The 23,119-nt window shown below is 44.0% G+C and overlaps 3 long non-coding RNA genes across 3 annotated transcripts in view; 2 read left to right on the plus strand and 1 right to left on the minus strand.

Moving 5' to 3' along the window:
• LOC309665078 overlaps positions 1 to 6,589 on the plus strand; it is a 71,655-nt gene extending 65,066 nt beyond the window's left edge. Inside the window, exon 3 of the long non-coding RNA XR_014266194.1 lies at positions 6,486 to 6,589. This is a non-coding gene — a long non-coding RNA (uncharacterized lncRNA). The remainder of the gene's footprint in view (positions 1 to 6,485) is intronic.
• LOC309665097 overlaps positions 1 to 23,119 on the plus strand; it is a 914,413-nt gene that overhangs the window by 779,449 nt on the left and 111,845 nt on the right. The gene's annotated exons all lie outside the window — the stretch shown is intronic.
• LOC309665082 lies at positions 11,299 to 22,292 on the minus strand. Its single transcript, XR_014266200.1, has 3 exons — positions 19,078 to 22,292; positions 17,022 to 17,267; positions 11,299 to 14,778 (listed from the first exon to the last, which is right to left on the minus strand). It is a non-coding gene; the product is annotated as an uncharacterized lncRNA (long non-coding RNA).

Here is a 23,119-nt window from a genome sequence, read left to right on the forward strand (position 1 = left end):
AAAAACCCGAACAAACTTTTTGGCCAACCCTATATTACAACCAGATTTCTAAAATTCTATTTAGAGTAGCTTTTAAATTTTTTGTTAGTTTTGTTTTGTTTTACTTTTTTATTGAATTAAAACATTCAGTAAAGTATACTAATCTCACAGTAGAGCCAGTTGAATTTTTACATACATATACACCCACATTAACTGCCAGAAGTACAAAATACAGAACACTCCCAAGCTCCCCAAAAGGCTCTCTTATGCCCTCTCCCATCAATACCCACCCCCATCACTGCTGTTTGGACTTCAGGCACTACAGATTAAGGCTCCTGTTCTTGGGCTTCATATAAATGAAATTACACATAAATGGCTTCTTTTGTTCCCCGTAATGTCTGTGAGATTCATCCATGTCTGGTGAGTATCGTTATTTTGTTCACTTTTTATTGTTCACTCCTATTTATTGCTGTCATGTATTCTATTATATGAAAATATGGCAATCTATGTAGCCATTATCCTATTGGTAAACGTTTGATTGCTTCTGGTTTGGGGCTTTTACGAATAACGGTGCTGTTGAACATTCTAGAACGTCTTTGGTGGTCATATGCACTTTCTTCTCTTGGTGGTAATTCTGGGAGTGAGGTGGATAGGTTGATGTATGTTTAGCTGTAGGAAAGAAGGACAGGGTGCTTTGGGGTTGTGGGGCTTCCCATGACCCACAGGACGAGGCCAGGGCTTTATAAGCCATGGTGCCTTCCATTCTATTGCCCTTGTCTTCTTCTCTGAACTTATCTCTCACCACAGCCCTCCTGCACTCTGCCCAGAAGCCATCTGAACATCGTACATTTCTCCCAACATTCTTAATTATCTGGTGTCTCCATGCCTGTGCTCTGGCCGTCTCCTCAACCTGTGATGCCTTCTTCCCCTTTTCTATCGGACAACTCCTATTTACCCCTAAAGACTCTAGGCAAAAATTACTCCATCACCAGATCTTTCCCCTGCCTTTTCCCTTCTCTCCTGTCAATAACATTTTCATATGCGCCCGCAAGCTTTCTGCGCTCATGTTTATTAGCTCCAATCACTCTGTGTTGAGATTACTTGGTTGTGAGATAGCGACCTCCTGCATCCTGGTCATTGCTGTGTCCTCAACTCCCGCACAAGACCTCAAACTAAGAAGGGTCTTAATAAATATTTTTCAGATTTAATAAATGAACTGGATTTTTTTTAAAGAAGATGACCTACTTTTTCCTCCCCCAAGATATAACAGTAAGAGATGAATCAACCAGTTCTATAACATTTCAAGTGGAATTGCTTGTCATACCTGCAACAAACAGGGAAGATGAAAGTGGACAAGAGACAAGCTCTAAAAGACATGCTGGTGATTCAGACTTTGTTTACGTCCCATAATACCAAACACTCTCAGATACAAAGTATTATTTATTTATTTATTTTTTGGGTGAACTGTCCAGATGTTTCCAAATATCCAGATGTTCTCCCCGATATAACCCAAACAACTCTGTGTCACATTTTATTAAGCTCTTTAGTACCACGGAGACAGAGTTTTCCCATCAGTTTTCCCATCTGAAAAGCAGCAATGTCTTTCAACCTGTTGTAAGAGGATAGCTGTTAAGGCAGAGTTAAATGTGGTCGCGGTGCCCAATGACGTTAACATTCCTCTTTCTTATTCAGGGTTAGGGATGAGTGAGTATTGGGAGATGCACTTTCTCTGTTCAGGGAAAGACACCTTCATTGTACAAATTTGACAGAGAAGAAGGACACAGCAGAACTGATTGTGCCTTTGTGTGGAGGCCTGGGATTCAGGCTGACTTATTTCTGTATCCACAGTGCCCTTCCTGGCCTGGCATGTGAAGGCCTTAGGTCAATGTTTAGTGAATGAATGAAGGTCTTTATCCAGCTGAGACTCAGAGGAAAGCCAAGGATATTGTTCCCAGAATTGCGGACGGGGAAGGAGGCTGACCTTTTAGAACTGAAGCATTGGATCGGGGAATATCTATCAGCTGGACTGAAAAGCTGAGTCCCCGGAGAATTAGACTTGGGCTTCGTAAATCATGCTCTGGCTCCGGTTAGGATCCCTCCTTGAGCCCGGGGTACAGCTGAGCCTCTCACTGGGAGTCATATGTCTCCAGCTGTTAGGAAAGGAGGACTGGGCCGTTCAGGAGCCTGACAGCAACTGTCTGAATCTCTCTTGAGGACAAGTCAGCTACATGTTTCATGCGGGCCCTTTGAGCTCTCCGTCTTCCCTGGTCCTCCGCCTGTCTGCTGAGCGGGGCTTCCTGCCCTCTCTCCCTTCATCCATCCTCTCTCTCTCTCTTTCTCCTTTACCTCCTTGATCATGCAATGGTGGGTTACACAAAAGCCGCAAATTCCAAGCTATATGTAGCATAGAGCGGCTGTTTGTCCCAAAATACCACGTCGCTGACTACAGCAAACACAAATTACAAGCTTTATCTAATCACAGTTATGGGACCGGTCATTTTTGGTTTCCAAAAATGGCTGTGAGTGGCATGCTTCTGCAGCTGGTGGTGGCACCGGCTTGGGTTTCAGATCTCAAGTGCACACAGATGCACAGGGAGATGGGCATCCCAAGTGACCGATTCAGAAAGGGAAATAGGAGAGGGAAGAGAGGAAGTACAACTCACCAGATAAACAAACTCCGCTGGTTGCGACCTCAAAAATAAATTATTTAAAATCATCAAGTTGCATCACCACTGCACTGAAGGTTATCAGCACTGATCTCCCTGGCACACAGTTTCCTAACGTGAAGGGCGACACCAAAGTCATTCTCGAGTGGCTGCACTGGGAACTGGAGAAAATGAAGCCTGCTTGGAAATCACTGATGTAGTTTTGGGGTAGAGTTTGTTTGTTTTCTTCACTTATCTTTTCACCAGGAGTAGATGGAGGTGGCATCGAGGAAAGAATGAGGGGCTTGGAGTCTGGACCCTGGGTTGGCTTGTGACCATGACCTAGGTCACTTCTCTGAGTGACCTTCTGAGTCAAGTGAGGCTGATACCACCACGCAGCTCGCCGGGCTGACGGGAGGGTAAGATGAGGGTGCGTGTGGAAGTGCCAGCCACGTATTCGGAACATATCAGCCTGGATGAAAGCGATTTGGCTGCTGGCTGGGAGCTGGATTCTCTTTCTGCATCAGTTCATCATAACCATTATGACTACTTCTTACTCCCATGCGTGTGGGCTTCACTTGTGAGCCACAGGCAGGAGGGGGCCCAGCTCCTCTCGTCTCAAGCGTAATGAACTCAACGTGTGGTTCAGTGTCAAACACGGCCACTCAAATTCAACCAGTGTTCCACTGAGATTCCGGGGCACATGTGTGCACACTCGGAAGGAGAGCATACTCTGTGAGCTTTAAATAGCCCAAAGACGTGCTTGAGCGATACTCTCTGTTGAAGCATAAAAGCACTGAGGAAAGCACAGCCCTATAAATATCTACATTCCTCCACACCAGATAGAAATCGCACAAGGCCACCGTTTCCAGAAGACGTGAGCTCTCACAGCGAGCCTCTTTGGCAGCTGAAGCCTGACTTTCCAGGGCCGGCAGAGGGAAGAAGAAGGATGGACCATTCCACCCGTGGCTGAAAGTAGTAACAATGAAACGGTCGGAACTCAAACTGACTCTCACTTCCCTAAACTATACATAAATGACCATTTTCTTTTTCCTTGACTTCAATTCCACGTTAGTCCTTCTCATGAAAGGGTCCTTCAAGAGAAAGAACTGGAATTTGAGCATCAAATTCTAGCTGAGTAATGCTGGAAAATTCAGCGGTCCCCCTCACTCTGAAAAGAGAGGGTGTTGGATGAGCCTTCAAGGCCCCTTTAAGCTCTAGCATTCTATTCTACGGAGGCCAATTCATCTTGGGAAATGGGTTGGAATAAGGCTCTTACACAAAGGAACATGGTTATTTTTACCTGCCATCATACCTGTTGCAAGCAGATTAATTTCCCCACGTCCCCCAATAGATGAGTAATGTAGTTTACTAGAGATCATCGTTTCTCAGCCTCTACCATGGTGGAAAAGGGATAAAACTCTGTAGCTGAGTCAATTGAAGCACCAGCCACAGTGCTGAAGGTAGGTGATTTCTGACTTCAAAGCAGAAACCCTAGAAGAAATCAGAGTAACAATAAAAGCTAGCATTTGCAGAGTCTCTCCTATGTGTTACACAATATACTTGAGGGTTTCATACCCCTTATTTCATTTCACCCTCAGAACAATCCTATGATGTAGGTGTTTTTATTACCATTTTATCAACGATGAAACTGAGATTTAGAGATAAAATAACTTGCTCAGAGTATTTCTGTCTGTCTTCTGACTACTAGGAATTTCAAGGTTAACTTTGGTCAAATACAAGTGCACAGGGGTTTGTACTTGTGGTTTTGTCATTCCCAACTCTGTTTTTTTCTCCAGCCCCTATTTTCCTGTTTTCTTTCTCCCTCCTCCCACTTGTAACTTACTTTTGAGTTTTTCCTATAGTATAAAGCAAACTTACATCCTTTTTGGAAAAGAGAGCGATGTATACAAATGGAAGAGCAACAGCCGGGCATCGGCAGAGCCAAGACGAGAACTCAGGTCCCAGGCGCCTGAGCGGCTGCCATCTCACATGTTCTCTGCTCCTGAAGGGGCCGTTTGCCTATAAACCTGCATATGTGAAGGTGAAAAGTCCACAGGAGGTCAAAAAAAGACTCCCAATCGGAAACTACCACCACAGGCTGCTTAGGTTCTAGCTGAGGATGGTGTGGGAAGTACCGAGGTGGAACTCCAAACTTCCTGTGGAAGAACTCACCTCTTTTGGTGAGAGATTCAGAGGGTGGAGACCCAAGAATAAGGTCCTTGAAGGAGGAAACCAAGAGTAACTCCTGACTATTGGTAGAAGGCAACCCTCCACATGGCTCAGGGAACTGAAATGCTCTAGCATCTCTTTAAGGAACACAACTATGGCTTTCAGAAACCGCAAGCCTGTGTCTACCCGAAAAATCTGTAAGAACCTGAAAAGAACCATCCACAGTGACACAAGAGAGCTTCACAAAAGGGTGGAGTGCAAGATAAAAGGGCAATGATCTGTAACATCGTTGTGTGTCTGCAAGACACAGTTGTGGAAGTGTAAAGGGGCTAAGGAATCCATTTATAGTACATAAAAATTGGGGGCAAGCTTAAGTAGGTCAAATGAAGCTACAAATTGTGGCTGGGAGAAAATAAAAAGGAAATGAAAATTAAGTGCCCAAATTGTGATAGGCGTTGTGCTGAGTGTTTCATATCCCTTCCCTCGCTAGTAATAATAATGACATCCCTCTGAGTTGGGTCTTATTGTCTCCGTGTGGGTAAGGGGGATTAAGATTCAGGGTGGTTAAATAACCTGGACAAGCTAGCAGGTGGCAGGACCAGGTTCATATCCAGGCATGGTCTCATTGTAAAGCCCGGTACTTTATGCCCAACTACACCACTTAGACGCGATGACTCAAGTTCAAGTTCAGTGATCACCCAATAATGGTTGTATATCTTAAACGGACACTAACCCAAATATCAAATGGCTTCCTTTTAGAACTTGCCAAATTGATTTAAAGCTCATAGGAAATATAAATACATGAGAACCCATACACAAAAGAAAATACTGTAAAAATAATCAGTAATAGAAGAAGGAGACATACTAGGAGTTAAACCAAATCACAAAGCAGGAATAATAAAAATTTACAATACTCAAAAAGTAAAGAACGTGGATTTTTATAACAGAGAAAAGTACACAGGATTATTTAGTATATAATCAAGTAAGCATCAGTGGCGATAATTAACTCTTATTTAATCAGTTATTTTATGTAACTGGATCATAATTTGGAGATAAATTAATTTAGATTACACCTTATATGATATGAAAAAACAAACTCCAAATGGATTAAAAAGTGGACTATTGAATTGAGCCATAGAAATAACTGAAATAAAATAAATAGAATATTTAATCACAAGTTTGGAAGAATGTTTATTTGGTAAATCGCAAATAAAAGTACAACTTCCAAAGGAATAAAAAATTCAACTGTATAACCACAACTTCTCCTCAAAAAAATGTAACTCTCTTCAATAAAAACAAATGCCATTAAAGTGAAAGGAAATCTATTTATTTCTAAAAATATGGCACAGATGCTTTAATTTAATACCTCTGATGTATATAGATAGCCAGTACAATCAGGACCCAAAAGAGTAATGGGTAAATATCAATTAACACAAGGACAATTCTACAGAGAAAATAAATATATTTTCAACCTCAGAAAATAAAAACATAGTAAAGCACTATTTGATACATATTTTCTGATGGCACTGTATCTTGGTTTTCTTTTAGAAAACAATACAATAATATATAACAAAATCTCTAACACTATTTGTACACTTTGAGCCAGTAAATCTATCATAGAAATTTATCCAAAGGAAATAATCCAAAAGAATCAAAATTTGTTAACACATTTCTTTTCATTGTATCTAGATGAGAAGATGAATGCCAGCTGAACCTATTGTGATCATCATTTCACGATATATGCAAATCAAACCATCATGCTCTACACCTTAAACTTATACCGTGATATATGTCAATTATTTCTCAATAAAACTGGAAAATAAATTGTAAACATAAAGGTGTTCTTTGTGACAATACCTGAGTAAAAAAGAAAAAATAATTAAAATTAATGACCAAAAAGAGTGAAGTGGTGAAATGCTTGTGGTATAACGACCAGATGGAATATTAGTCCGACAATATAAGATGACGTAACAACAATATTGGTGGGAGAAGGGCAGTTCCCAAGCACAAGTGTGGACTGAGGCTGCGAACACATCCAAGGGTATGCAAATGCAAGACTGCTGGCAGGGGCCATGGAAAAAGGGAAGGGATGTGATGAATATTTTCCATATTTTGAATTCCCCTCAATGTTGTTCTATGAGGCTTTAACCATTATTTAAAATCTGGTTTAAACAAGGCATTACTGAGGACCCATGGGACACCTAGCAACGTGCTGCAGATACTTCAGAAGAACGTCCCTGGACCTTGCTGCCAGGAGACGCAGTCCACCTCTATCTACTACTGCAAGAGCGTTGCTCCTGGAACAGGAAGATAGGATGGAAAGAACCCCAGTCCCTTTCAGCAGTTTGTGTCTGTGTTAGTGACCTGGGGCTGCTATAACAGAGAACCACAAACTGGGTGGCTTTAACAATGGAAATTTGTTCTCTGGCAGTTCTGGAGGCTAGAAGGCTAACATCAAGGTGTCAGCAGGACCAGGACCATGTGGACTTTGGGTGGAATCCTTCCTGGCCTCTTCCTGGCACCTGGTGGGGGCCCACAATCCTTGGTGATCCTTGGCTTGCAGCTGCAGCACTCCAGTCTCTGCCTCTGTCGCCACGTGGCATTGTCTCTGTGTCTTCAAATTGTCTTATAAGGACACCCATCATATTGGGTTAAGGGCCCACCCTAATGCCGTATGACTTTGTCTAAACTTGACTAATTGCACCTGCAATGTCTATTCCTAAATAAAGTCACATTCTGTAAGGCACTGGGAGTAAGAACTTTCAACACATCTTTTTGGGGAACATAATTCAACAGTGTCTAAGCCCATGAGCTTTCAAATCTGACCCACCTCATCTCCAAACACCCCAGATGCTTATGCATCTTCTTCCTGCAATTCTCTCAATTTTCCCATCGATATGCTATAGGCAGGAAGTAGGGCAATAAAAAGTGAATTTCGTGGTAGCCGTTTGGGGGGGGGTCATCATTTTGCACCCAGCCACAGACACTTCTTGCTGGAATTGCCTTGGATGGGCGATCTGAGGATAGACAAGTAATGACCTCAAGGAGGGTTTTCAGAGGAGCCCTCTGACTTGGGGGTGGAGGACTACTGAGTTCCATGGTGTTCTGTTAGTCTCTCGTTGCTCTGGCTCAGCAAGAGTTAAATAAAGTGATAAATAAAATGATCATCACTAATCATTAGAGAAACGCAAATCAAAACTACAATGAGGTATCACCTCACACCAGTCAGAATGGCCATCACCAAAAAATCTACAAACAATAAATGCTGGAGAGGGTGTGGAGAAAAGGGAACCCTCTTGCACTGTTGGTGGGAATGTAAATTGATACAACCACTATGGAGAACAGTATGGAGGTTCCTTAAAAAACTAAAAGTAAAACTACCATACGACCCAGCAACCCCACTACTGGGCATATACCCTGAGAAAACCATAACTCAAAAAGAGTCATGTACCACAATGTTCATTGCAGCTTTATTTACAATAACCAGGACATGGAAGCAACCTAAGTGTTCATCAACAGATGAATGGATAAAGAAGATGTGGCACATACATACAATGGAATATTACTCAGCCATAAAAAGAAATGAAATTGAGTTATTTGTAGTGAGTGGATGGACCTAGAGTCTGTCATACAGAGTGAAGTAAGTCAAAGAGAAAAACAAATACCGTATGCTAACACATATATATGGAATCTAAAAAAAAAAAAAAAAAAAAACAAAGGTCATGAAGAACCTAGGGGCAAGACGGGAATAAAGACACAGACCTACTAGAGAATAGACTTCAGGACACGGGGAGGGGGAAGGGTAAGCTGGGATGAAGTGAGAGAGTGGCATGGACATATATACACTACCAAATGTAAAATACATAGCTAGTGGGAAGCAGCCACATAGCACAGGGAGATCAGCTCGGTGCTTTGTGACCACCTAGAGGGGTGGGATAGGGAGGGTGGGAGGGAGACTCAAGAAGGAGGGGATATGGGGATATATGTATATGTATAGCTGATTCACTTTGTTATAAAGCAGAAACTAACACACCATTGTAAAGCAATTATACTCCAATAAAGATGTTAAAAAAAAAAAATTGGGCAGGAATTCACCCAAGATTTATGGCAACCATGACTGGTTTCTGTCACCGTTAGCTTTGGGGACTTTGGAGGCCACAGTGTGGAACAAAAGGCAGCAAAGAGTCATCACAACGAGGCCTGGCATCAGCAGAGACAGAAGCAAAGTGGGGGGCGCACCCAGCCTCAGAAAGCCTAGAAGTGTTCAGCAGAAATTCAGAATTGTTTAGGGATGACTTAAATAACTATTAGAGGCAATCCAAAATGTTCTAGATAAACTTTAAACGGCTTCTAGAAGGAGATTCTTGAGCTCCGATGGAAATAAAGTTCTTGCACTATAATCTGTGTAGTTTCCCTTTACTGATAAGGTCAAGTCCGAACACTGTTGCATGCCCTCATGATTTGTCCTCTGCCAACCTCCCTCGCCTCGTATTTTGCTTAAACCTAAGTGCTAGCCTGATGTTTCCTAAACTGATCTTCTGGACTTTAGCGTACTTTGCACAAGTGCTCCTTCCTCCCAGGATGCCTCTCTGGCTTCTATGCCTGGAGAAGGGAGCAGGGGATGCTGAGATTCTAAGGTTCCAGCTCAAATGCAGCTCAAAGAGCCCTCCACTACACTTGCCTGCGATCATTTTCTACATTTTCTCCACTCAGTCATTAAGTCCATTCAATATTTAGTCAGCCATTGAATATGTATTTATTTATTCATTCATTCATTCATTTATTTTTGCCAGGTTGCCTCTGAAGAATTCTTCCTGCCTCTTCCTAGCTCCTGGTGGTTACAGGCAATCCTTGGCGTTCTTTGGCCTGCAGCTGTGTCACCCCAATCTCACCTCTGACGTTGAATGTCATTCTCTTCTTCCCCTTCTCTGTGTCTCCGTTTCTCTGAGTCTCGGCTTTCAATCTCCCTCTCCTTTCTCTTATAAAGATACCAGTCCCTGGGCTAGGGGCCACCCTAATTAGCACTACTTCATCTTCACTTTTTTTTTCAGTTGACATGTAATTGTCATTCTCTTGAATATTTATTGACAGCTGACATTGTGCTGGGAACTGTGTGTCACAGGTGGATGGGTGGACAGATTATGGAGTTTGGGCTTGTGGATAGAGTTGGAGGTTCGACTGGAGAGCTCTGTGGGGTTGAAACAAGGGACAGTTACAGACCCCATGCACATTCTGCAACAGCGGGCCTTTGGAAGCCCTGTGTCAGGACAGCAGTACGGCCCTTTATTCCCAGGGCAGCCTGTCCTCTCATCATGGACTGCTGCAGCCTACATATGACAGGTGCCCTTTGGGATGGGAGTTCTCACACCTCAGTGAGGAGTCCGGGAACACAAGGCCTTCATGGGCCCAGCCTGTCCCCATCTGCGGCAGTGGCCAAACCAGGTGGCCTGAAGAGGAACACAAAACCTCTGAGAGCGGCCTCCCCATCCTCCCATGGGAAGCCCCGAGTCCCTTCCCCAGGGATACGGGAGCCCCCAGTGCTTTGCCTTTGATATCCAGCAAGCATCACTTCTTGACCCAGGAGCCACATTCCTTTCCCTGAGCCCAGTTCTAATTGGAGAAATATTCCAACTTCAAAAGCACCAGGGAAAGTTACTAACACATCCCTGGTCCTTGTCAGGCCACTCTGTGCTTCTGTTAGATTAGAACTTTTATTTCCTCCTCGCTCCTCTATTTTTGATTGCATATACTTCCTCTATTTGCTGCCCCAATGGTCCAAGCCACCCCCAACATATCACTTCCACAAGAGAAATAAGCAGAGGTAAATGAACCACTTCTTCCTCGGTTCTCCCGCAGGGCTCTGCCCTTCCCTTCACCATTGCAAAAGCCACAGCTCGGGGGGACTGCTGGTTTCCCTGTCTCTCTGCCCCCTTGGCCTGTGAGCTTCCCAGGGCAGGGACCCTGCCTGCTTCTTCTCTGTCCCCCAAGCAGAGCCTGGTGCATATAAGGCACATATAAGTACTGACTGCAAGGATAGAATAAAATGAAAGTTGGTTATGCCTGTGTGTTCTGATGCTTACCTTGATATCTCAGAGTGCCACTGGGGGAATACAAATGGAAAAAAATGATGTTCTTTTCAGTGTCTTGCTGTTCTCCCCAGGTTGCACAATTTTCTATTTCCGGACCTGTGTTCAGAGGAACAAGCTGTTGCACAATGAATGAATGAATGAATGAGAAAGGCAGGACTGGAACATCTCTTAGAGATCAGCTCAACCAACCCCCAGTGGCTGGATGGACCATGAGACTCAAGGTCTGGCAATGAGTCCCTGGCAGGCGCAGGAGGAAAATGCAAGTCTCTGGATTCGCAGGCACAGTGCCTCCTTCCACACACCACCTCCTCATTCAAATCCGTGCAAAGATGTCCAGGACGTCGAGGGTCAGGGTAGAGGGTCATCCTGCAGCTGGATGCTTAGCTAGTCCCTCCCTCCCTCCCCACCTATGAGCTTGGCAGTGCCCAGGTGTACCATCGATTCTATCCAGGATGCAAGTGATTTCCCAACAGAACCGAATAATGTTTGCAAAGGACATCTGAAAAAAATGTCAGGAGTACAGTAAGAATGAACGCAGGGAGCTCCGTCTTGCAGTCTCTTTGCTCCCCTGGCCCAGGGCCACCCCATGTTGGTGCTTTCTCCTGCCCAAGGAGACAGAGGGAAACCTGAAGCTCCTGCAGGGAGTTGGGCCACAAATGCAGGAGGAACACTTTCCTCACTGATATTTCAAGACTATTTCACAATCGCCAAACCACCAGCCACATGCAATCACTGGCTTAAAAGCAAAAAATGCAAGTTTGGATTGTGTGTGTGTATGTATTAAAACACAAATAATAAGGTCTGAAGGAAACTCAGACAGCCAACAGAATTCCTTGTAATGGCAGGGTGAGCTTTGGCCAAAAGGACATGTTTAAGACAGGAATAAGAGAGGCTCACTCCAGTCAAGAGCCATTTGCTGGATCACCAGATACGGGGGGGGGGGGGGAAAGATCTCCCCAAGGCAAACACAGAATGTGATAACGAGCACGGAATTGTGTTTCTTAAACACAAATAAATAAATAAATGTTAAATTAAAGGAAAAACTGGAACTAGTATCGTTTTTACCTTTTGCATTTAATATTTTGGGTGCCCTGATGTCACAAGTTGAAAGATCAAAAAGGAAGATTTCACCAAGATAACAAGAACAAAATGTAACAAGGTTTTTGTGTTGTTGCTGTTCATTAGCTTGTTCATTTGTTTCAATTTTTTGCTAAAGGAACAGAGAGGACAATATACCTCTGAGGTAGGGTTGCCAAATAAAATACCAGACACTCAGATAAATTTGAATTTCAGATATACAGCAAATACTTTTTTGAGTATAATTATATCCCAAATATTGCATGGAATATACTTACACTAAAAAAAAAAAAAAATTGTTATCTATGCAAAATTCAAATTGAACTGAGTGGCCTGTATTTTTACTTGCTAAATCTGGCAAACCTACTGTCAGATTGCCAGCCAGTAAGCACGGGTACTTTATTTTGGAAGACTGCAACATTCTCCATGCCTCCCACAAGCTTTCTTGCAATGTCAGGCCTGGAAGCTGATTTAGTTCAACGTCCTCATTTTACAGATAAGGAAACTGAGGTCAGAGAGAGGAAGTGACTTGCTCAAGGTCACACAAAGATTCAGTGTTACAACCAGGGCACAAATCCAGTCTTACCGCCCCAGGTTGGTTTGCCACGAATAAAAGAGGCTCCGGTTACTAAAGGGACATCTACAAAGATGGATCCAAGGTTCCAACCACTCCAGGATCAAGTGGATATAAAAATAATTTATCTAAGGTCCTCAGGCTTATTCACTTGGAAATGTTAGATTAAAAGCTGGAGAATCATGAACTTCAGTACCTTCATATGCCCAGAACCTTTGACTCGAATGAAATTGTACATGAAATCCAGTGTATAAAATAAAGTGAAACTAAAACCACTACGCTTGAAACCTCTATGCTTGAAGCGTCCCAAAATGACACCTGTGGATTCTCTCAAGTCCCATCGAGTGCCATGGAATGACCGCTGGTGTGATGGAAAAAGCATAGGCTTTGGATTCAAAGTCTTCACCACCACCGTGCTTGGGTCAAACACTAACTTCACTGAGTCTCGTCACTCAAATAGAGAAAATAACAGTTACTAATACCAAGATGGCATAGCATGCACTAACATCTATGTAAGTGCGTCGGATGCTGGAGGGTAGTGTACCAGGAAGAGTTCGTCCGGGTGTTTGCTTTTATGTAAATGAAAGAAGAATTAGTAGAAAACTGGGTGGACTGTTCATTAGCTCTATTTTTGCTCTACTTGCCAATCCATTCTTTTACAATTTTTTATTATTACGTCTCTTGAGATCTTAGGGAAGGATTCTGGCTGGTCTACTGTGGCTCTTGATAGTAGATTCTAAAGGGCCGAGCAGATTATGACCACAGTGTCTGTGAAGGCTGGCCAGGGAAACAAAAGCTATGGCAAATCATTGGCCTTTCCAGGCAGCCAGGACCACACTCCCTGACCAGAAACCTCAGCTGCTACAACCCCTTGACCCTCCAGTATCTCAGGTGAGTTTGTCCAAGGTTCTTGGTTTCTGGGAAGACATTTGGATGTCCTAAGAACATCTGGTACATACATAACACAGGCTGGGTCCACATAGAAGGCTACCCTCTGACTGGTCTGCAAAGGGGGGACTTGCCCAGAGCCGTGTCCGGTGGTGCTGTGCTTGCTGCCATACTTTCCCTTCCCAGGCCACTGTCTGGCCATGAGCTTTTCACACCATCCCAGGTTGAGATCTCTTGGACTTTATCCTTCTTCATTTCCATTCACCATTTGTCATCCCCAGGCATTCTAAATTCTAGGCCCTTTTTTCCTAGAACACAACCCAGGACCTTAGGGAAATTCTGAGAAGCAAGAACCCAAGGTCGTTGCCTTGGACTAAGGTGGTAAACAACCTGTATATTCTCAGGCAAGTCTAGTCTTCTCTTTGTGCTTTCGTTTCTACAAAAGAGCACAGACTTGCCTGCCTCACTAGGAGGCTGGGAGAACATGAAAATCCTGGGCATATGCAGAATGGTCTATAAAACACTATTCAGATATCAGGTTTTGTATTTCTACTGGGGGTTTGGGTCTTTAATCAACTCTATATTCTCCCATCCTAACGCCTAATAGAAAGTAATTGATCTGGAAATACTTGGTCTCATTAAAGTGAATTCTTGATACTGGTCAGATTAAAATATTTTTTGAAATACACAAAAAGATTGCTATTTTAAATCGTCTGCCTCTTCTATGCTCTGAGTAATGAGATCTGCCATTTCTGCAGTAAGTACCCTAGTGGGCATGTTCTTCTACGTGGAAGGTTTATGTGGTCAGAGTTCCTTCTCTGGTGATGGATTTCTAAGACAAATGAGAAAAACATGAAGGGCTATGTTTCATCTGTTGGCAGAAGTGGTGGGGCTGGGTTAGCCCGGGCCCCAGCGGCACTGGGAGGGGGTATCAGTGTGTGTGAATTTGTTTCTCCTCAATAGATCAATTAGCCAGGACTTGGTCAGACTGAGAATGAAAAGAGATGAATCTAGAAGCCTCTACTGAAAGTCCTCTGCCCTGATTTCTGCATGTTAAATCTCTTACAAAGCCATGCCGTACATATGAGGAGTCCCTGAGTGGGTCTCAGGGCACATTTACATTTGAGGGTAAGAACGGATACGACTCCAGTGGCATCAGAATTTTCCAGTGCACCACACAGATTTGCTCTTCTAGAAATACTTGTAGACGTGGGATGGGAGAGTTCACAAGGAGACTTGGAGACAGGGCCACGTGAGACTGTTTGCAAATTCCTCGAATTTTGAGGTTGAGGAACTGGGTTCATTGAAATCTCACTCCGTTAGCAGAGGGGAAAGGGGCATTCATGAGAAAACACTGTCAAAGGAAAGGAGAAATAGAGAACATGGAGAAATCTTAGTCTTGTGAAATCATTTCCATTTCAGATTCTTACACTGTACTAATAGGGGGTCTGTATCCCAGGACCTCACTCCATCCCACAGTCCTGTCTGGGTGTCACCCCATTCTCCCATCAAGTGTCAGAGGGCGCTTGACCTCCCAGAGCTGCAAGCCTGTCCAGGACTGCCATGGCCATGGTGCCTCCCCGCATTCACGTTCTGGAGTTTAGAAAGGGTTCTCCCATCCATGAACGCATTTGCTCCTCTCTGTCACCCTGGAAATAAACATATTGTCACACCCACACTCCAAATAAGACCAGCCATAGCCTGCCTGCACAAGAAGGAAAAAGCCCATTTGCAATTATGAAATAATATTTAAGCTACATACGGATAAACGGAGTGAAGAAATTTCCTGTCACATTTATGCTTTTGGAAAGCAGCATTTCCAGAGAGTAAGCAGAACCAAAACCAAAGTATTAATTGCCTAATAACCACAGTTTTAACTGGATGGAATTTTATGAGATGCACAAATTGGGGATGCCATGTTTCTAGGCGAAAGGACTGAAAATTGTCATTTTTGATTGTTTTTCTCAATAGATTCTAGTCTTTTCATTAATCTTTATTAATGGGATGGGTAGGAAATGTAAAGCAAGGCCAAAAGGATGCTTAAATTCCTCAGAATTAGAGAAATATGACATATAAATAGAAGTTCCCTCACCACCCACCCCAACTCCTACCAAAGTCTCTCTTGTTTAGGGAATAGTCATTTTTCTCCATTAAGCTGGCTTTATCAAAAATGTCAGCATGGGGGCTTCCCTGGTGGCGCAGTGGTTGAGAATCTGCCTGTCAATGCAGGGGACACGGGTTCGAGCCCTGGTCTGGGAAGATCCCACATGCCGCGGAGCGGCTGGGCCCGTGCGCCACAACTGCTGAGCCTGCGCGTCTGGAGCCTGTGCTCCGCAACAAGAGAGGCCGCGATAGTGAGAGGCCCACGCACCGCGATGAAGAGTGGCCCCCGCTTGCCACAACTAGAGAAAGCCCTCGCACAGAAACGAAGACCCAACACAGCCAAAAAATAAATTAAAAAATAAATAATAAAAAAAAGCTTTCATCATAAAAAAAAAAAAAAAAAAACCTTTAAAAATGTCAGCATGGAATTGGAGCCTCTGTAGGCAAGCCTGCATTGTAAGTGCCTGCAAATAAATTGTTCTGACCTGAGGCACTTCTTCTTGGAACAGAATGGAGAGGCTGTGTGGTTGCTTGGCACCCACGTGGGTACAAGCTCGCGGCATGGACTTCCCCAGAACTCTAGAACAGCCAAAGTGCTTATCCACCCTCTCGTTTTACAGATGAGGAAATGGGGATTGAGAGGGTGAAAGGCCTTAACTGGCCATATCAGCTCCGACTGTGGTGTGGAGTGTGTGTGTGTGTGTGTGTGTGTGTGTGTGTGTGTGTGTGTGTTGAGGTGAGAGGCCGGGGCCAGAAAAGGATTCTTTGGGAGGTGAAACCTAGATGGGTCTCAAATGGCCAGCAGATGTTACATGGGTAGAACAGAGTGAGGGATAGTACACTTACTGAAAGAGAATAGTTACAAAGTGCAAGACGTCTGGGTGTTGAAGGGATTGCAAGGAGTTCAGTTTGTCTGTGGAAGAGTGTAGAGATTGGGACAGAGCAGAGCAGGAGCCGGATCAAGGACCCTCACGTTCATTCTAACTGCCTCTACCTGCTCCGTGCCAGCTGCTGAATCCTGGAGAATGTGGACAAATCCCACCAGCTGTCTGTCCTCACGCGGGGGGGCTCACCCGCTCTCTGGGTGTCAGCTGCCTCCTGTACATCAATACCCCTCAGGTGTCTATCTATCTCCAGCTAGACCAGATCTCCCCCTTGAGGGCCTCACCCATCTTACTCCATCTGATTTCCCATAGGAATAGAAGGACATGCTACCAGACATCTAGGGCAAAGGGAAGGGAGGCACTGGGGAGACAGGTGGTGAGAGAGTGGGCATTCCCACCCCTTTGAAAGAGTCACAGCAGTCACTGGGCCCCCCTTCTTCCCTTCAACGTTTCTTTTTATCCATAGTCCCAGAAGAGTGGGAGCCAAGGGGACCCCATGAGCTCCAGGCCTGCATGGCGGACCTATGGAGCGAGGTTGAGGCTTCCTTTCCAGGGACTGTCTCCTGCTCCTACCCAGCCCTGCAATATTGCCCTCCACCTCGACCCCTACCTGAGCAGGACGGTCATGCCACGCTGAGGCATCAGCATTCAATGCCTGTGTCATTGCGGTTGGGCTACCGGTGAAAGATACAAGGAGTTCTCTGGAGCTGAGGGCTGCTCGCCACTCCAGAATGGTCCCCCTTCATAGAGGAGGTCTTCAGAAATAGGCCCGCCCTCCTGACTTCAGGGTCAGTGGCATTGTTTTTCTCTCTGTCTTCGATAACTTGAAATGTTTGAGTGGAAGCTGTTTTGATTGCTTTGGGAAAAACAAAGAGATACAAAAAGCCTGTAACTGCGCTAGTTCCACCCATGGCTGGAGTTAGCTAGTCCTGGCTCAGGAGAACAGAAGGTGCATGTCACTTCTCAATGCCACGGTCAGTGACGTCAACTTGGTGGCTTGAAGTCAGTCCTGGGGGGAGTACTTGCACATAGATAGCAGCAAATATTTCTAACTACCTCTGGTTTCATCTCACATCCACACAAAGCCAACACTCAGACCAGAAAACTCACTTCTTTGTACAAATGAAGTGCAGACATCTAGTACTTAGGAATGGTCTGAAAAAGTGAGAAACGCCACACCTTTAACAAGCACTTGCCTGACAACCTTCGAACAAAGAGACATCATGTAAAATTATTTTATTTTATTTTACTTTATTTATTTTTTATTTTATTTATTTTATCTTTTGCTCCAGAACAGGGATTCTTTTCAGAGTACAATAATAGGAGACCTGAATTTGGAATCAGACGGTTTAAGTCAGAGCCTCACCATTAATTAGATACATGTGCTCTTGGGTTAGTCTTTGAGCCTCAGTTTCTGCATCTCTAAAATGAGGCTGACAAACTACTTCTGAGCCCTGATCATGAGGATTGAACAAAATAATAGACATTAAACATAGGATTCTGGGCAAGTAGCAGATAGTAAAGGAATAACAGGGGCTAAAACATGTGGGGACTATCTTGCCAACCGAATGAAGAGTTCCTCACTTCCTTTATGGGAAATTCCATCCCTCCAGGTGGATTTAACATTGCTCCAGTGTTCGGCATTTACATCTGCACGAGCCACTGTGATCTGTGCTCGCTCAGCCGAAGGGCTGTGAGGGCAGGTGAGGGAGGCTTCACCGCCTTCCTCTGCCCTCTCTGCCAGCAGAGCTGGCAATGACTCCCTCGTGTTGGCAAGCATGTGATGGAGAGCAGAAAGTGTCACCCCAAAGTAGGCTGCTCTGGCATATAGATTATTTTGAATTAAATCTACTTAAGAAACAGCAAGGACACTCTGGCCCTTCTTTGTCCCCCTGAAAGCAGGGAATAAATCTCCCATGTAAAATGTACCCTCCCTGTACAAGGAGGTAGAGAGACATCCTTATCACCAGAGGTAGGGAACTTAGGGTGGAGAAGCCTGTATAAACAAACCTTGTTACTTCTTCACTAATTACTGTCCAAAGCCCAAACTCCTTTGTCTTGTCAGTTCTTCACAGATGTATCGTTTCTTTGTCTAAAAGGTATAAAAGCTGCCTGCTTTGGTCACTTCTTTGGGTCATATTTTTATGGACTCCCGTACATATGAAATTAAATTTTTCTCCTGTTACTCTGTTTTATGTTGGTTTAATTATTAGACCAGCCAAAGAACCTAGAAGGGAAGAAGGGAACAGTTTTTCTTCCCTACACATGCCAGCTCTAGAAACTTTTCTAGCTGTAACATCTTTGATCCCTGGGAGTCTAGACTCATGAAGAAAAAAATCTTATTAACTGTGCCATGCACACGCTTTCTTCCCCTAAGATCTCCAGAGAAAGAGTTGTCTGTGGCTGAGAATCTTAAAAGAATGAGTCCTAGCAGAAGGTCTGAGGGCAGTATTCTTATTACTACTGCTGCATAACAAATTATTCCAACACTTAGTGGCTTGAAATAGCCATTTTAGTTTACGCACAGATTCTGTGGATTGGGAATTTGGAAAGGGACCAGGCTTGACTCTGTTACCCACTCTCTAAAGACTCAGTTGGAAAAACTCAGAGGCTGGGGGTGACTTAGCAGCTAGGGGCTAGCATCATCTGGAAGCATCTTCACTCACGTGTCTGGCTGTCGGCAAGGACCTCAGCTGGTGGTGTCGGCCAGAGAAGCTGCACGTGTCCTCTCCTTGTGACCTGGGCTTCCCCACAGCATGGCAGCCTCAGGTTTCTTAAATGTCTGCTCAGGACTCCAAAGGCAAATTTCCCAGCTTCAGAGGTCGGAGCCTACCTCACTTCCCAGCCCCACCCTTCTTCGAGCTGGCCTCAAAAGTCACTCAGCATCATTTCTGCAGCATTCCATTCCTTCTGAGCAAGTTGGGAGCCCTGCCCAGAAGTAAGAGGAGGGGAATCAGACTCCACCTCTTGATGGGGAAGTGGCAAGGCTCTAGAAAAGCACATGGAATGGGAGATATAGTTGCCACCACTGTTGGAAAACACAGTTGGTCCCAGATAGCAGTAGATGTTTCTCATGTGGGACCTTCACCTTCCCATCTGTATAATGTAGACAGCTACAGCTTGGATCGTCTGCCCTTGGCCTTTATAGGGGTCTGCTCCTCTCCAAGCCCAAGGCTGGGTCAGGTCCATCATTTCTTCATGATGTTCCCATTAAAAGGATTTTGCAAGCAGCTTGGGGGCCAAATCCATGACTAGTTCATCTGGAATCCCATCCACATGCTGCTCCTGGCACAGAACAAAGCCTGAAAATGTTTATTGAATTGGGATTATTAGGTTATTCAGATCTTATAGAATATAATAATTTTAATAAATGTTTATGTAGTGCTTCTTATGTGCCAAGTATTGCTCTAAGTGTTTAGAGATATTATTTCATTTAACCCTCCAAGGAGCTAGGGAGGTAGGGACTAGTGTTATCCCCATTTTACAGAGAAGGAAGCTGAGGCACAGGCAGGTTTAATGACTTGCCCAAGATCACTTATCTAAGAAGTGGCAAAGCCAGGATTTGAGCCCAGCAGCCTGGTTCCTAGAGCCTGCATTCCTAACCACTATCCCACACTGCCTCCTGGGGTATGGAGAGCCCTGGTCAAATAAACGGGCTGTTAAGGGTCCGATGGTGATTCTGCCACCTCCTTGAGCTTATGCAAGCTTTTGCCCCTTTCCTGTGTCCTTGCCTTCACCAGTAACCCAAAAGGGGCTGGACTAGGTTTCTCAGGGCCTCCCAGGCCTGCTGTGTAGGCTACGTCTTCAGAGGTGGACTAAGCCAAAAGCTGAACCTTTTATGATACAAGCTTTTATGATCCTCTAGAAAGAGCTGAATGAGGACTTTCAAAGGTTACTGAGGACCCAAAGTCCTGGCACTGAAAGCTTAAACCAGAATACAACATTCATTTCAAGTCATCTGTCCTAGGAACGCACGCTGAGCACCTTCCAGTGCCAGATGCCGTGTCAGCGGGGGCCGTCCCAGTGAGCGGGAGATGTTAGAGGGGAAGGTGAGCGGGAGCCCGCTGCCCACAGCACAGAAACGGGAATTGCGAGGGAGCAAGGGAGGGGAGCCCGATGCCCTGGGTGCCATGAGCGGGCATAGCCCTGGGATCTGGCTTTGAGAGGTAGATCCGAAAATGCACCATTCTCATTTTGTGATCCTGGCAGGCTCTGAGACTGTTTTCTGGGACTGCTCAGAGCTCTGCAAGGGAATCCCCTGGGACACAATGTTCCGTCCACGCTGTCTCTTCTTGACACCAAATGCTCGCCCAGCCTCCTCCTTGCTAGCAGAGAGCATGAGGGCAGATGACCCCAGAGTGACATTTTGAACCCCTTCTCATTTCAAGAGTGCAAAACCAGCGCGGCAACGAGGAACCTGGAGGGATGGATGGTTGCGTTTCTCCCCTCCAAAGGGCCATCGCCAGGTGGCTTCCATTTAAAAAGGGACCTAAGGGGAATTCCCTGGTGGTCCAGTGGTTAGGACTCCGTGCTTCCACTGCAGGGGGCCCAGATTCCATCCCTGGTCGGGGAACTAAGATCCTGCAAGTCGCATGGTGCGGCCAAAAAAATAAACAAACAAAAAATATATATACTTTAAAAATTAAAAAATAAAAGGGACCAAAGGAGGGCTGCGAAGCCCTGGCGAGCTGGGCCTGCAATAGAGAAGCAACAGGCCAGGAAGAGGCTACAAACTGGATCCTTCCAGCCTGAGTGCCTCCAGTTGGCTCTGGTGCCTGAACTCACTGCCCATCAAAAGCCAGCGCGGGGGAGAGCTGGTGAGAGGTAAATGCTTTCCATTTGTTCTGCTCCGTGGTGCTATTAGTAGCACACGGAAAGAATTTGGGTGTCAGATTTTTACCCCAAAAGCCTCACTCAGATAACGGGGCATTTTGCTTACATAGCAATCTGCTTCTGATAGGATTTCCCTCATGTTTTTAAAGCTCTCCTGCTTCAAGCCTCAGCTAAGCACAGCTTCGATTTCTTTTTCTTCGTCCCTTCGCTCTCCCACCTTGGCCACCACGACAGCAGCTGTTTTCTGAGCTCCTACTAGGCGGAGGCCCCTCCCCACACTCAGTACTTCTTAGCAACCCTTCTGAGATCAGGATCAGTATCCAACCAGCCCCCTCCAGTAGATGAGGCTCTGCAGGTGCAAAGAAGCAAAGTCACTGACCCAAGTTCACACAGCTCATCAGAGGCAGAGACCGAGAGTGGGTCTTGCTTGAAGCCACTAGGCCCCACCCGCCATGCTGCCCACTAAGCGCTCCCGAAACCCTAAGTCACTAGCATCTTGGCATTTCACCTGAGCTGCTCCAGGGTAGAATCTCTGTGCTTAATCCCTCACTACAGACGTGTGAATATTGGTTTGGGGACATTTTCAAGTAGTCTTGGAAACTCCTCTAAAGCATGTTTAATTTTCCCTGAAAAGGGACTGTTTCTAACTCAAACGTGGAGTCAGAGATGTGTTGCCATTGCTATTATTTAATATATAGTGGGATATTTAATAGATGATGGGTTATTTAATAGATGGTGGGTTATTTAGTAGATGGTGGGTTATTTAGTAGATGGTGGGTTATTTAGTAGATGGTGGGTTATTTAATAGATGGTGAGTTGTTTCATATATGGTGGGTTATTTAATATAAGGTGGTTTATTTAATATAAGGTGGTTTATTTATTATATGTTGGGTTATTTAATATATGTTGGGTTATTTAATATATGGTGGGTTATTTAATAGATAGTGGGTTATTTAAAATATAGTGGGTTATTTAATATATGTTGGGTTATTTAATATATGTTGGGTTATTTAATACATGGGGGGTTATTTAATACATGGTGGGTTATTTAGTAGATGGTGGGTTATTTAATAGATGGTGGGTTATTTAATAGATGGTGGGCTATTTAGTAGATGGTGGGTTATTTAATAGATGGTGGGTTATTTAATATATGGGGGTTATATAATATATAGTGGGTTATTTAACATATGGTGGGTTATATAATATATGGTGGGTTATTTAATATATAGTGGGTTATTTAATATACGGTGGGTTATTTAATATATGTTGGGTTATTTAATATATGGGGGGTTATTTAATACATGGTGGGTTATTTAATAGATGGCAGGTTATTTAATATATGGTGGGTTATTCAATATATGGTGGGTTATTTAATATATAGTGGATTATTTAATATATGATGGGTTATTTAATATATGGTGGGTTATATAATATATAGTGGGTTATTTAATATATGGTGGGTTATTTAACATATGGGGGATATATAATATATAGTGGGTTATTTAATATATGGTGAGTTATTTAATATATGGTAGGTTATATAATATATAGTGGGTTATTTAATATATGGTGGGTTATTTAACATATGGGGGATATATAATATATAGTGGGTTATTTAATATACGGTGAGTTATTTAATATATGGTAGGTTATATAATATATAGTGGGTTATTTAACATATGGTGGGTTATTTAATATATGGGGTTTATATAATATATAGTGGGTTATTTAATAGATGGTGGGTAATTTAATAGATGGTGGGTTATTTAATAGATGGTGGGTTATTTAATAGATGGTGGGTTATTTAATAGATGGTGGGTTATTTAATATATGGTGAGTTATTTAATATATGGTGAGTTATTTAATATAAGGTGG

Source organism: Balaenoptera physalus (assembly GCF_965194825.1).
Source record: "Balaenoptera physalus genome assembly, chromosome: 7".
Classification (NCBI taxonomy): Eukaryota; Metazoa; Chordata; class Mammalia; order Artiodactyla; family Balaenopteridae; genus Balaenoptera; species Balaenoptera physalus.